The sequence below is a fragment of the Pleurodeles waltl genome, chromosome 9 (genome assembly GCF_031143425.1).
Source record: "Pleurodeles waltl isolate 20211129_DDA chromosome 9, aPleWal1.hap1.20221129, whole genome shotgun sequence".
Classification (NCBI taxonomy): Eukaryota; Metazoa; Chordata; class Amphibia; order Caudata; family Salamandridae; genus Pleurodeles; species Pleurodeles waltl.
The window spans coordinates 292,454,989-292,468,334 of NC_090448.1; the positions used below are offsets into that span (position 1 = coordinate 292,454,989).

General features: G+C 45.6%; 2 protein-coding genes across 3 annotated transcripts in view; one reads left to right on the plus strand and one right to left on the minus strand.

Annotated features, from left to right (window-relative positions):
- The window catches only part of NPRL2 (NPR2 like, GATOR1 complex subunit), a 100,531-nt gene extending 96,730 nt beyond the window's left edge, over positions 1–3,801 (minus strand). The window contains exon 1 of one of the 2 annotated variants that reach the window (XM_069206755.1): positions 3,677–3,801. The gene's annotated coding sequence lies outside the window, so the exon portion shown is untranslated. Of the gene's footprint in view, positions 1–3,382; positions 3,403–3,676 lie in introns of those variants that run through there. The other variant, XM_069206756.1, reaches the window with a different exon arrangement.
- Positions 3,802–4,252: 451 nt separating this feature from the next.
- Positions 4,253–13,346, plus strand: part of CYB561D2 (cytochrome b561 family member D2) — a 45,212-nt gene continuing 36,118 nt past the window's right edge. Inside the window, exon 1 of the mRNA XM_069206757.1 lies at positions 4,253–4,442. The gene's annotated coding sequence lies outside the window, so the exon portion shown is untranslated. The remainder of the gene's footprint in view (positions 4,443–13,346) is intronic.

Below are 13,346 nucleotides of genomic sequence, written 5' to 3' on the forward strand. Positions count from 1 at the left end.
AGCTCGATAATGCAGAGGGGCTGGGAAGATTGCTTGAATGGATGAGGCCAGTAGACCCACCAATCGAGCAATGCTTCTTAAAGAAATATTCGGACTTGCTAGAGCCGCTCTCAACTCCCTCTTTATGTTGCGAATCTTTAGAGAGGGAAGCACCAGTTGAGCTTGTATCAAATCTATCTTGAAACCCAAAAATTATATTACTTGAGTCGGATTCAACAATGACTTCTGCGCATTGATAAGAAATCCCAAGTCCTGCAAAAGATTGATCGTCCAGTTCAAATGCCTTTGCACTGTAGCTGGTTCCTGGGCCATCAAAACTCCACAACTGGTCTCAACAACTTCGTGAAGCACCATGGTGCTGAGGAAAGACCGAAGGGGAGGGCTGTGAACTCCAAGCATCGACCCTTCCAATGGAACTGAAGGAATTTCCTGTGTGGCGGAAAAATTGGAATTGAAAGATAAGCGTCCTTCAGATCCAATCTCACCATCCAGTCTCCTTCTATTAAAATGTCCCTTAACATGTGGATTCCCTCCATTTTGAAGTGCCTGTACACCAGCCAGGAATTGAATTCCTTCAAGTTCAAAACCAGGCGATGACCTCCTCCCTTTTTGTCTACGACAAATATAGGTTTGCAAAACCCCTCTGGGTGAGGGGCTGAAAATATGACCGCACCCTTGTCTAAGAGTGCTTGAACTTCTGTATCTATAAAAGTCTGATTTTCTAGGGAAAAATTCATTTGAATCGGAGGGGATACTTGGTGAGGGGTACTGAGGAATTCTAGATGAAAACCTGAAACAGTCTGAAGTACCAAAGGATCTCCGGAAACCTTTTTCCAATTGTGAGCGCATAAACCCACTCTTCCCCCGAGAATAACCTGAGAAGGGTGAATGAGTCTTACCAGTATAGGAGGCGTCTTGGATCGCTCCTTGTTGCCCCCTGCGATGTCCTCTGCGGAACCTGGGTCTGCCACCTCTGTTCCGGGTGGGGTAGAAGGTGGTATCTGACTGGTCATTGGACCAGTTACCACGTCCTCTCGGATAATAACCTTGGGGACTGGTATAGGAGCCCCGGCCGGACATTCGTACACCATAACGTCCGGCCCTGACAAAAAGGCCTCTTCTGAAAACCTTTTTAAGAGACAATTGGGCCTTATCCAGTGTAGAAAATGTGGAGCAAAACTTTTCAAATTCCTTAATAAAGGAAGATCCGAATAAGAGACCTTCGGCAGCTGGACCAGCCTCTGAGACTGCGAGATCTACCAACTTTGGGTCCATGCGCATAAGTATTGATTTCCTGCGCTCCGCTGATATAGCGCAATTAGTGTTGCCCAGTTGCCAAACCGCGCGCTGAGCCCAACCTAATAAGACATCCGTATTCACCGGAATACCAGATTCTTTAGAGCTAGCCGCCAAATCAAGGATCTTAGTAAGAGGTCCTGACATGTCTAGAAGTTTGTCCTGGCAAGAACGCCATGACCTGTCCAAACCTTTCTTCGGGTCCTTAGAGAACTTCTTCAAAAAGGTAACCATGGTCGGGTCAACCTCTGGGGTCTCGGCTACATTGTTATCTAAATCAGGTCTGGGACATTCCGTCTTGAGGCGAGTGCGAACCTCTTTATCATAGCCTTTTCTCAGGTTATCGTGTACGTATTGCGCCACCTCTGAAGAAGGGAGCCAGTTAGAGGATCTAGGATGTACTATTTCAGAGGGGTCGAAGTCTAATAGCTGCGAAGTAGGGCGCTTCTTTGCTTTCTTACTGGAAGTCGGCGTGGACTGGTCATCTGAATCTTGATCTGAAGAATCACCAGAAGAGGCAGAGTCTTCCAAATTACTATAGGTTTGCTCATCGATACGCCTTCTGCGCAGTTTAGCAAATGCTTCTGCATGTATGTCTTCACGGTCACCTTCAGTAATGTTTTTTGTTTTAGCCTTAGATTTGGAGGCATTTAGAGGGTTGACCCCTTCGGGATTATCAGAGGATGAACCCGGGACCCGGCCTTGAGAGTGAGCGTACTCTAGTAGTTGACCAGAAAAGGGGCCTAACGCTCTCACCAAGGCATCATTTACAGATTGCTGTACTCTAGAATCGAGTGCCTCCACTAAATTAACCTCCAATTGGTCCACCGTATCTTCAGGGTAGTACCCTGTCTCATCCTCATTCCATTGTGCCATTGTAAGAAGTAGAATATAATTCAATAAAAGGGGGAGTGAAAACCCCTTTACAGGTAGATGGAGTTCACAAATTCTAATTAACTATAATTTAATTATATATTTAGGAGGGAGCCGCCTGTAATACACTCTAGGCAGAGCCTAATATAATTTTACAACCCAGCAGCACACTGTCTGGGCGTCAGGGACACACTTCTCCAGCCTGCCTCAGTCAGTATGCTGAATTGTACGAGGCGCGCTGCAATCCACGAGTCGATTCAAAGAAAATCACTCTAGGGAATGGATCGGCTCGTAAAACGCGCGCGCCAGACAAAATCGATACTGGCAGTGAAGACAGACTGCGCGCAGCGCTCGCAGTGCTCCCGCTCCGCTCCCAAAATAAATGTCAATTTTTTTAAAATAAATCAGTTTTACTAATCGAAAGAGCGCGTGAAATCGTGGCGCTAAACACAGTGAAACACACACAACGAATCGTATAGATTTAACAAATAATGTAGAAAATAGATAAAATTTCACTTATCTGCTGCGAAGCAGCAAAGAAAGAGGAAGTGACGTTGGGGTTCAGGACTCTAATGGTTGAAGGTCACGATAGGTGATTGGAGCACGTGACATGTATTAAATGATATTGTGAAATGTAGTTTTTCCCTTTAACGTTTTGTAATTGGCTGCAGTGAAAGTTTAGTAAAAGAAAGAGAAAGCATAATCCGAGCCTCCGGTCCTGACATAGAATCTACAAGGGGGCGGAAACACACAGGGCAGAAGGAAAACTGGGGTGTGGGTGATGGAAGCCAATTGGGAAAAGGCATAAACATGGAGGTGACAGGGGAAAGTACAAGGGTGTGAAGATGACATGAGAGAGCTGGATAGGATCACACAGGGACGAGGAACACAGAACGTACTGAAGGGGGTAAGAAGTACCTGAGGAAGGAGGTGGAAAAACAAATCCACTCTTATACGTGCTTAAGTAAAATGTAGCGCCTGAAAAGATGAGCGGTGGAAGGACACAGTAATGTGCCAATGCTCAAGGGCAGGACAAACATAAGAGGATGAAAAGCCAACACAGCTAATGAATATGAAGCAAGTAAATGAGTGACAATGAAGCCGACCAATAGTAGTTAATGAGCGGGCTCTAAATCCACTATAAGCTAATAATATATCTTGCAGGCACTGTTTACTTAGAGACTTTTGAAAAAGGACTGCTGAAGCTACTCACCCGTAGCGCTGGAAAACTTAGCGCTGCCACACTACAGTTAAGCATCAACATTCACCACTCCATGTTTAAAACACATATTAGAACCTCATGCACCTTACCCCATACAACCCATACTATATCTGATTTTGGTTAGGCGGCGGGATGTCGGTGTCTTTGTGTATGTTTTTATCAATTTTGTGTGCAAATATTAATTTATTAACGGTAAAATGAGTCCTATCCCAATCTGCATAATTTCACTATTGCAAAAAAAGCTTCCCAATTAAGTTATTCAAAATAACTGCTATAACCACCTACCCCTCGCCTCCTTTCTGATCCAAGGTAAATTTACATCATAGAATCAGCTGAAACACCCTGAAACAGGCAGCATCACTTTGGCGCAGGGTGTGCTCTTACAGGAAACTAAGAAAGACGGACAGCCACAGCCTGCGGCCATCTTTTCGTAGCGATATTTCGCAGACCACAACACAGGGCGCGGTCACCTACAAATGTATAAAACCTATCGAAAAAAGAGCAGCTTCGAATCTTAATTTCTAGCGCTCTTTATAATAAAAGAGCTAACGAATTCAAAGCGTTTGGCTGTTTCAGTAGTATATGTATGTAAGGTTGCAGTAGTCAATAAATTAGAATACAAATTAAAGGTAACAATCTACATTTAAAAGTGTGCAAAACTAGGTGCTTTCCCTTCCATATTCCATCTTTCTTCCAAGTATCAAGCAACGCACACGAATACAAAGATGGCCAGTTACTAAGCGGATATTCCATTTGAACAACGGAGTGAGGAGTGCGCCCGCAATATTCTCTAAAACGAGGCTTGCACCGCACTTCTTTGTTGGTCTTACGTATAGTGTCTCTACCAAGAGGTTGCTCCATAAGGATGGGGTGGAGCTTTGGAGGTTCGTGCTCATACTCTAAACGAAAGAAACATTTCACTGTAAACTCCGTTCTTCCGGAGCTTTATTTATTATAGTTATTATGAGTAACAGGAACTCCGAGACAGCGTCTTTATGCAGGAGTTTAATTGCTGAACTTTGGTAGAGGTTCGTCTGTGCACCATCTAGAGGTAAGTTTGTATAGATGAAACAGTTTAGCTAATGGAGCCCGATATAACTACAATTATAGTACGTGTGCGAAAGCCTTGGTTATGCTTCGATGTGTGATGGAGCCTGGCTTTCTTTGTAACTATTTTTAACAAATGTTCTGTAACCATGAACCTTTGGTGTAGTGTCGTGTACAATCGACCTGGATCAGCACTGCTAGAACACCTCCGGTCTCTCTCTCTCTTCTTTGTCTCTTCCCATTGTTTCTTGTAGGCTTATCACCCATCACAAACTTGGTAGAGAATCGGAGAGAAGGTGGTCGATTTGCTTTGGTTGGTGCTGGCAATTTCCCTTGCATACATTCCCAGTGCGTGACAGCACCACACTCCTAATACATTACAAATTATGATAAAATGACAGCTGAAAGAAGAAAAATGCTATTCCCACCGTGTTGCTTTAAAAGGACGTGCACAGCATGTCAAAATCGACCACCTGATGCATACAAGCTCAACAAAACTAAAAAAAAAAACATTTAATAAGATTGTAGCTCAGCTTCGGCTGTGTATCAAAACTTGTTAATGAGGAATATAACCATTTCTTAGGACACGATTAACCCAGGAAATGGTAACTACAACCCCACTCGCCTTCCGCTGGGTACCCTAAATAAATTAGAATCATGCAGCACTTCTTGTTTTGTTTCCTGTAGGGACGTGGAATAGTGTCAAAGAGTTTCTAATTGGGCTTCGACCTCCAACGACTGTAGAAGTTTCTCTCCCTGCTATGCTTGGGGAGTCGTGGTTGGGATCTGAGGTGCACGACGTGCCCATACTTTTTTAATTTTTGAAAAACAGTTCCCCAGCTTTTTTCTGAAAAGGCAACCATCCCTGGACGGTTAATTCCAACAGGTGAAATGCTTCTGCTGAAGAGTAAGACACATGGGCGTTGTTAGAACCCACTACTCTAGTCAGGGCGAGGGAGTTACACACCCAAGATAACCCTTGCTCACTGCGTAGCTTGGCACGAGCAGTCAGGCTCATCTCAGAGGCAATGTGTAAAGTGATTGCACAACACAATAAATGCACCACAAAGGAAACACAAGTTATATAAAAATATACTGTATTGCATAAAACACCATAGGACTAAGCACTACATGTATCAGTAATACCCTGCTACACAAGCAGTTGTCGGAGCATCACACAGGTTTCTAGTACTCTGCGAAAGCCTTCCGGTCAGTAAGAATCCCTTTCCTCCTGCCCAACCGGCAGTCGTCCTTCTCCTTGGTGGTTCCCAGCTGCGGCAGTGTCTTCACCACAAAGCCATTCTTGCTTGTTCCCCAGGGGCACTGCCGGACACACGCCCCCTGCTCCACAACTTCTCGGGGCTTCCTCACGTGGAAATGTGGGGAAGGGGTCCTGACCACAAGGACACAGGGCACTTGTCCTGCACCCAGGGGCAGACACACTTCACGTGTGGTTAAAATAAAAGCATTACTGAACTGTTCCTGCGCTGTGGCCAACAGGGAGTAAAGCAGTCCCCTCGTGCTCTTGGTGTCACTAAAGTGCTCTTCACGCGCTGAAAGTAAAAAGGGATTAGAGCGCTTTCCTCGCGCTCTGACACAGGAAAACACAGAGCTCTCTCTCCGTGCTCAAGCAGGGGTATACTGAGGCACTCCTTCTGTGCCAAAGTGATCCAAACAGGGGTAAAGGGAGCACACCACCCAGCCCCTGGAGACAACAATGGGGGCATGGGCTGCAGGGCCTAAGCAAGCAGGCCAGCGCAAGCGTTCACAGGCAGTGACAGTCCCTCTCAGTGACCTAGCAGATCACAGGTTAGCACAACAGCAGCAGTCCCGAGGCGGTTCCTGGCGAGTCCTTCCAGCAGCATCCAGCATCCAGTGTCCAGTTCTGTTGTCCATTAGTGTCTAAAAATGTGGGGGAACACCCCCTGTACTTATACTCATTTTGAGAAGTCTTCACAAAAGGGGGAGAAGGGATTCCAACCAGTACTAACCGGTTCAAAGAGTGTCTCCTTTCTCCTCCACCACTGGCTCCAGACATCAGTGCGGGGTAAACAAGCCCTTTGTGTGAGGCCAGGGCACAGCCTTTACAAATGCAGGTGTGCCCCGCTTCTCCCTCTCCCAAGTCAGGAAGACCATTCAGTATGCGGATGCACTCATGTGACACCTCCACCCTCCCTGTGTACAGGCTGTCTGAAAAGTATGCGCAAAGCCCAGCTTTCACTCTGTCCCAGACGTGGATTGGAGCCAAGCTGCAAAACACCAATCATAAGCACAGAGAAATGCCCACTTTCTAAAAGTGGCATTTTTATAATGATAATAAAAAATCCACCTACACCAGTAAGCAGCATTTCTCAGTCCCATTACAACCATACCAAACATGCCTACGCTACCCCTCCTAGATTAGACAATACCACATAGACATATGTTAGTGTATTTCCAATGCAATCGTAGGAGAAAGGCAGCACTCATAATAGTGAGGAACCAAATAAGCTGTTTTTCACTACCAGGACACGTGACGCAACCAGGCACATGTCCTGTTATTTACCCACTCAGCACCCTGCCCGTAAGGCTAGATAAGGCCTACCTTAGGGGTGACTTATGTGTAGTAAAAGGGGTGTTCCAGGCCTGGCAGGTAAATTTAGATGCCAGGTCCCTGTGGCAGTAAACTGCGCTTGCAGGCTCTGGGGTACAGGCCTGAGACAGGTTTGAAAGGTTACTTCTGTAGGTGGCACAAGCTGCACTTCAGGACCACCAGTAGCATTTAATTTACAGGCCTAGGTATAGGGATACTACTGTACAAGGGGCTTACAGGTAAATTAAATGCTTCCATTAGGTGTAAGCCAACCATACCAAATTTAGAAGGGAGAGCACATGCGCTTTTAAAACTGATCAGCAGTGATAAAGTGCTCAGAGTCCTAGAGCCAACAAAAAGAGGTCAGAAAAAATAGGAGGAGAAAGGCAACATGTTTGGGGATGACTCTGTAAAAAGGGCCAGGTCCAACAGACGTCATTTAGGGGTCAACAGGAGTCACAGTTGTGGTCCTTAACTTGCCCTTTGCGACGCTGGGCACTGTCTTTGCAACCCCTGTCCTCAGAGGTTGGAAACTCAGTGCTAGGAACATAATGGATGTTGGTTGGATCTCCACTCTGTTTTCTCTCAGCTTTTATTACACTAACAGTGAAAAATGTTTCATTACTCACTGTTAGTGTAATAAAAAGGGATAATAGCTGAAATAGGGTCTACCCTGGCAGAGGAGGCAAGTTAAAAAAAAAAAAAAAAGAAAAGAAAGAAATGTGCTTTTAAATAGAAGTTGTGAGTGTGCTTGTGGGTGAGTTTGTATTTATTTGAGAGAGAGTAGAGAGTGAGTGTGTAAGTATGAATGTGTGTTTGTGTAAGCATGTGGTTGTGTGAGTGAAATTAAAGGTGAAGGGGCGTGTGATGTCACTTCCACTACCCCTGCCGCGTTGGTGAATAGGCTTTCATGAGGGTTTCTCCTGTGCAGTTAAACCAATTGAGGATCAGACAGGCAAGCAAGCCGCCTAACAGAGGTTTCATAATGTACAATGGTGCATTTCCCACTGATTAACTTAAGGTGCATTTATTTTTCGGGTAACCTATGCCTTATTTTTTATGTGGTTACTTGAAGATGAAAGACCGTAGAAAGTTAAATAATATTTTGCTTTCTTAGCCGCACCTTTGACCCCGCCCCTACGGTCATTCACCGCCCTCCCATTTGGACACAGGATCACAGTTCCCATACTTTTTCTTTTAATGCACTTTAACCACTTCTAGGAAGATCTTTTGTGCCTACGGAGAAGGGGCAGTAGGCAATGGGGAGTGGTGAAGTCATTAGAGTAAGGCTGTGCTTCATGTATGTTATCAAAACACTTCCATGCTTTCCCATCAGCATGGGAAAGCATTGAAGCCTTTTGGATAGTTTTGTTGGATCGCCTGGTTCTAATCCCCATGAAGTTGCGCATGCATGTTAAACTGATGTTCCTGGAGGGGTGTGAGCTTCGCCTCTGCACCTTAATCGACTGATTTGGCCTGCACATGAGTTCAGTTTAGTTTTCTAACGTGTGAAGAAGCACAAGGAACAAGAAGCTGCTTATATAAATAAAGAGGTGAGAACTTTGGAAGATGTTAGTTATGTTTTTATTATCAAAAGTGTTTGCGATTGTGAACTCGACAGAAAAGGGGAGGACGATGAGGATACTTTTGGAGACTTTGTGATCAATAAAGGAGAAGAATTTGGGCATAGTATTTCAGAGTAGGCACCAATGTATTCTAATTTATGGTCATCAGAGTAGTCAGAATAAACTTTTTCTTCTCCACCTGTGATGGGACAATATCGGTTTCCCTGTGGAAGAGGTTTCTGGTTCTTTCAGAGACACTGTTTTACACCAGTGTAAGAAACCACAGACTGTAGGATTGCCAATACATCAGTATGTGGTGCATTTGTACCAAATGAGTCAAAGAATGTAGGCCAGATTAGCCTTCTGAGTTTTATTGCAACGCTTTATTCATTGGACCCCATGTCAAAGAAACTGCCTGATACCATCCATTTTCATTCAACTGTGGCAAGCCTAATAGGTAGGTCCTCAATGGTAGATGAAAAAAATACTCAAGCATCCAGCATACTATTCAGGCTCATGTTTGGCTGCGCAAACTGGGGCATATGGGGCCTACATGTCTCAGTCTCTGTTATCTGAATTCAAAGAACTCTGCAAGGTATTTCAGGAAGGACCACAATGTACCAGTCTTTTAGAGAACATGGAGAAGCAACTTGATTTCCTGTCAGATATTGCCTTGGATTCAGTTAGAACAGCAGCGTTGTTATATGGAGCATGGTTAGCATCAGGATGTAACTTGTACCTGAAAGACTGTAGCACTGATTCAGCTCAGGCATTGGCAGCAGGATTTATTTAGAAGGAACCATATTCTTTGACCCAGAACTGGAAGATAAGCTCTCTACACAGAAATTTACCAATGTGGCACTTTGGGTCTAAAATTGTGAAATACTGGATCTGCGGCCGGCTGTATACTGTTTTCTCTGTTAGTCCAGACTTTTTCACGATTTCTTGCCAGACATGGGTGTGCTGACAAATCAGGCTTTGTTTCTTTCCACTGCCATCAGCAAGCATATATCCTCCCGCCCCCACCACACCCATCCAAAGCCATTTATCAACTGTTTCCTTCATGTCCATAGGGCTTCAAATGAGACCCAAAGCAGCACATGATAATCCATCATGAATTGATGTATCATCTCATTTGCCAACCTATTGTCTGCCCCGTTCACAAGGTCTGATAGTCTTTAGTCAAAGGCGAAAGGTGCATGAAGGCAAAAACATTATTCCCCGCCTCTGAACAAAAAAAGGCTTTCTTACTGAGATTGTTATTGCCTTCTCAGATGCTTTCTAACTGGAGAAAAAGCCAATCGTGCGGTCTGTTTTCAGGTTGGGAAACTTGGTTTATAAGAGAACTTTTGGGCAGTGTGAAACGATCTGATCGCTGAAACGGGTAGAGGATTTTGAGCAGTTGCAGCCCGAGTTTATTTACTCTTTGTTGCCTTTTTATATTAGCTGTGGTATTCAAAGAGATTTGATCCACGCCCCCTTCACTTCCAAAATTAAAGTAACTAGATAATTCCATGTCGTCAAGGACACCGTTCTCGCGTCATAGATTTTTGTTCAACAAACAATGGATTCTGGGAGTTGTAGTTTTGGCTTCCTCAAAGGAACTAATTAAGATAATGTTATAGATCACAAAGATTTATGCCTAATGTGTACATCGGAGGAGTGCTGTGATGGCAGGTGGGGGTGTGACAATGAGCCTTATGGTGAAATACAATTTATTTGAAATGAAAACTGAAAAAAACTGCATTCAGAAATTCACGTAAAAGGCTCATCCCTTCCCAGCGGCACCAGAAGCAGAATCATGTGAAAGGCTCTTCAATGTGATGTCCCAAGGTTAAGGGTACATGGAGAGGAAAGGTCTAGACAGCAGCAGAGAAGAGCTCTTGGGCGTGTCAATCAGGTGGGATGGGGAACGGGGAAAATGGCATGGCTAAATAAAAAAGGGTTATAAATCCTTTAATTCAGCTCATAAGCAGATAAAATGTCAATATAAAACAACTGACAGGTTAAGGGTGGCCGGTTTTTGTTTTCTGTGGTTCTATGTAGTACGAACTCGACCAACGCCACTGTATTTTTTTTAGTTTTTTTTTTTTAAGCACAGGATATTTAGCAATTTGCCAAGAATCACAGGATGTGGAGGGAACGCCAATATTTGAACCTGGTTCCTCAAGTCCAAGGTAGGCACCTCTGTCCTTATGCCACATTTTCTACATCTGCATCCGGCGCAGTGTATTTATATGTGCACAGTGTGTACATCTACTATGTTTGCGCTCTATGATCACTTTTGGCAAATTCCCCACTTCCCATCAAGGGCAGAGTGGTGGGAAGGAGAAGGAACTACTGGCCTCGCCGAGAACTACCAGGAGAACTTCTCAGACTGCCCCAACACGCACCAGACAAATAACCCCAGGGGAGAGGATAAGCGTAACTCCCAGAGCTGAAGACTTTGGAGCTGGGGAACACTGTTCAACATCCTGTGATTCTGGGCAAATCACTTAATCTCCTCTTGCTACCAAAAATGAATGTGTTCTTGTGTAATGTAACCAGTGCTCATACAAAGCACTCTAATACCTTGGTATCGAGTTCGCTCTATATAAGACTGCAAAGAAAATAAAATAAAAAATAACTCACAGACATCACAAAGAAACAGCAAGATGCCCGAAAACAAGTAAGAAACACAATGCCATGAGCGCGAAGCAGCGAGGCAAAATAAAAATATTGTGTGCTACACTAAGGTACATGGCCGATCATGCAATAATCCATGAAACAGGGTCAGTCTCCAAGGCGGTAACAAAACGGCCTCAAGGCGGGACAAACGTGAAGCATTTACTAACAACACCAAGGGAATTTTGAAAGGCAGGACGAGGAACGAATGAAAGTCACAACATGACAAAAAGCAGCGCTTGCGTGCTGCTATGCTCTACCTAAAGAAGCACTATGACATGTCCCTCATTTTTTAAAAAATCTTTCTTTTTTTTTTTTTTTAATTTTTTTTTTTTTACTTTAAGTTGTGCTGCACATGGTGCTGTATACCATGAGTGAAAACATTGACAAAGTCAATAGCTCTGCCTATAGTATCTGTGCCAAGGGAGTGGTCACTCCATGTAAAGGTCCACTACTGAGTACTTAACTCATCCTTGACCTATGTGGTCAAGGTGTGTAGCACCAGGCAGCACATGATAACTGTGTGTGCATGCTGGAATTTGTGTCAGTGCATGGATTATAACATGCATGCCTTAGGGTTCCTTTTTGGAAGCCCAGGGTCAGCAAGTCTAGTGGAGATGAAAACTGCAAGCCCCGGGCAAGATATGGGGGTGGCTGACATTCCTGAGAGCTGGAGTGGGACACACACACTGTAGGAAGGGAAGGCGGAAATCCTCTGTGCACATCAACAATCTCTTTGATTCTAGGAAGAGTCACTGGTCAGTGGGACCAGGGCTCATTCCAAAGGCAAACGGTGGGTATGAAAAGGTTAGCATTGTAGGACCAGGGAATCATGATAGAGGGGAAGACTTAGGCCTTTTAATTTTTGTGGAGGCTGATAGCCAAGTGTAATCGACGATTACCGTCTTTGGCCTTTGTTGTGGGTCAATCAAAATTGGACCCACTCTTGCTGTGTTGTGGCAGGCCATCTCTTTGCAAAGGACAGAACAGAGGAGATGGCACTTCAAAGACGTTGACACCTAAAACTGGACTATCAAAGACCTAGACACTAAGGGGGTCATTCTAACCCTGGCGGTCGTCGACCGCCAGGGCTAAAATGACGGGGGCACCGCCAACAGGCTGGCGGTGCCCCGCAGGGCATTCTGACCGCGGCGGTTCGGCCGCGGTCAGAAGTGGAAAACCGGCGGTCTCCCGCCGGTTTTCCGCTGCCCTTCTGAATCCTCCATGGCGGCGCAGCTCGCTGCGCCGCCATGGGGATTCAGACACCCCATACCGCCATCCTGTTCCTGGCGGTTTGCCCGCCAGGAACAGGATGGCGGTATGGGGTGTCCAGGGGCCCCCGTAAGAGGGCCCTACAATGAATTTCACTGTCTGCATTGCAGACAGTGAAATTCGCGACGGGTGCCACTGCACCCGTCGCACCTTCCCACTCCGCCGGCTCCATTCGGAGCCGGCGTCCTCGTGGGAAGGTTGTTTTACACTGGGCTGGCGGGCGGCCTTTTGGCGGTCGCCCGCCAGCCCAGTGTAAAACCCAGAATACCCGCAGCGGTCTAATGACCGCGGTGCGGTATTCTGGAGGGGGGAACTCTGGTGGGTGGCCTCCGCCGCCCGCCAGGGTGAGAATCACCCCCTAAATCCCATAAATGTCTGGATTTGGACTATTAAAATGGGGGCCTGAGTCCCAATAGTTGTTCAACAACAGTATTCAATAGGAGAGAAGTTCATTAGGGCTTCTAGAGGTTGGAACCAGGACTAAAGACCAATGTCTTCTAGTCTCCATGCTGGGTGAGGGCCCATACCCAGGAAGTGATGGCCAAGTGTCCTGAGCCTGGAGTGCCATCCTTCTAACGGCTTGCCAACAACAGCGGAGTCTTTGAGGAGGAGGGCAAGTGGAGGGAGCTAGCCCCAGCTGGGATCCTGCTGAGTGGATCCTGGTGAGTGAAGTGTGAGACCACAGCAAGTCCGGGACCACCATGTGTGCCACAGAGAGGGCATCTGTCGCTGGCCATCTGAAAATTGATAAGGCCTGACACCTCATTGGAGAAAGAAAGTGAGAGTTTGTGCGCCTTCTGCACTGGGAGACTGGAGCCCACAAAAATGCACCCCT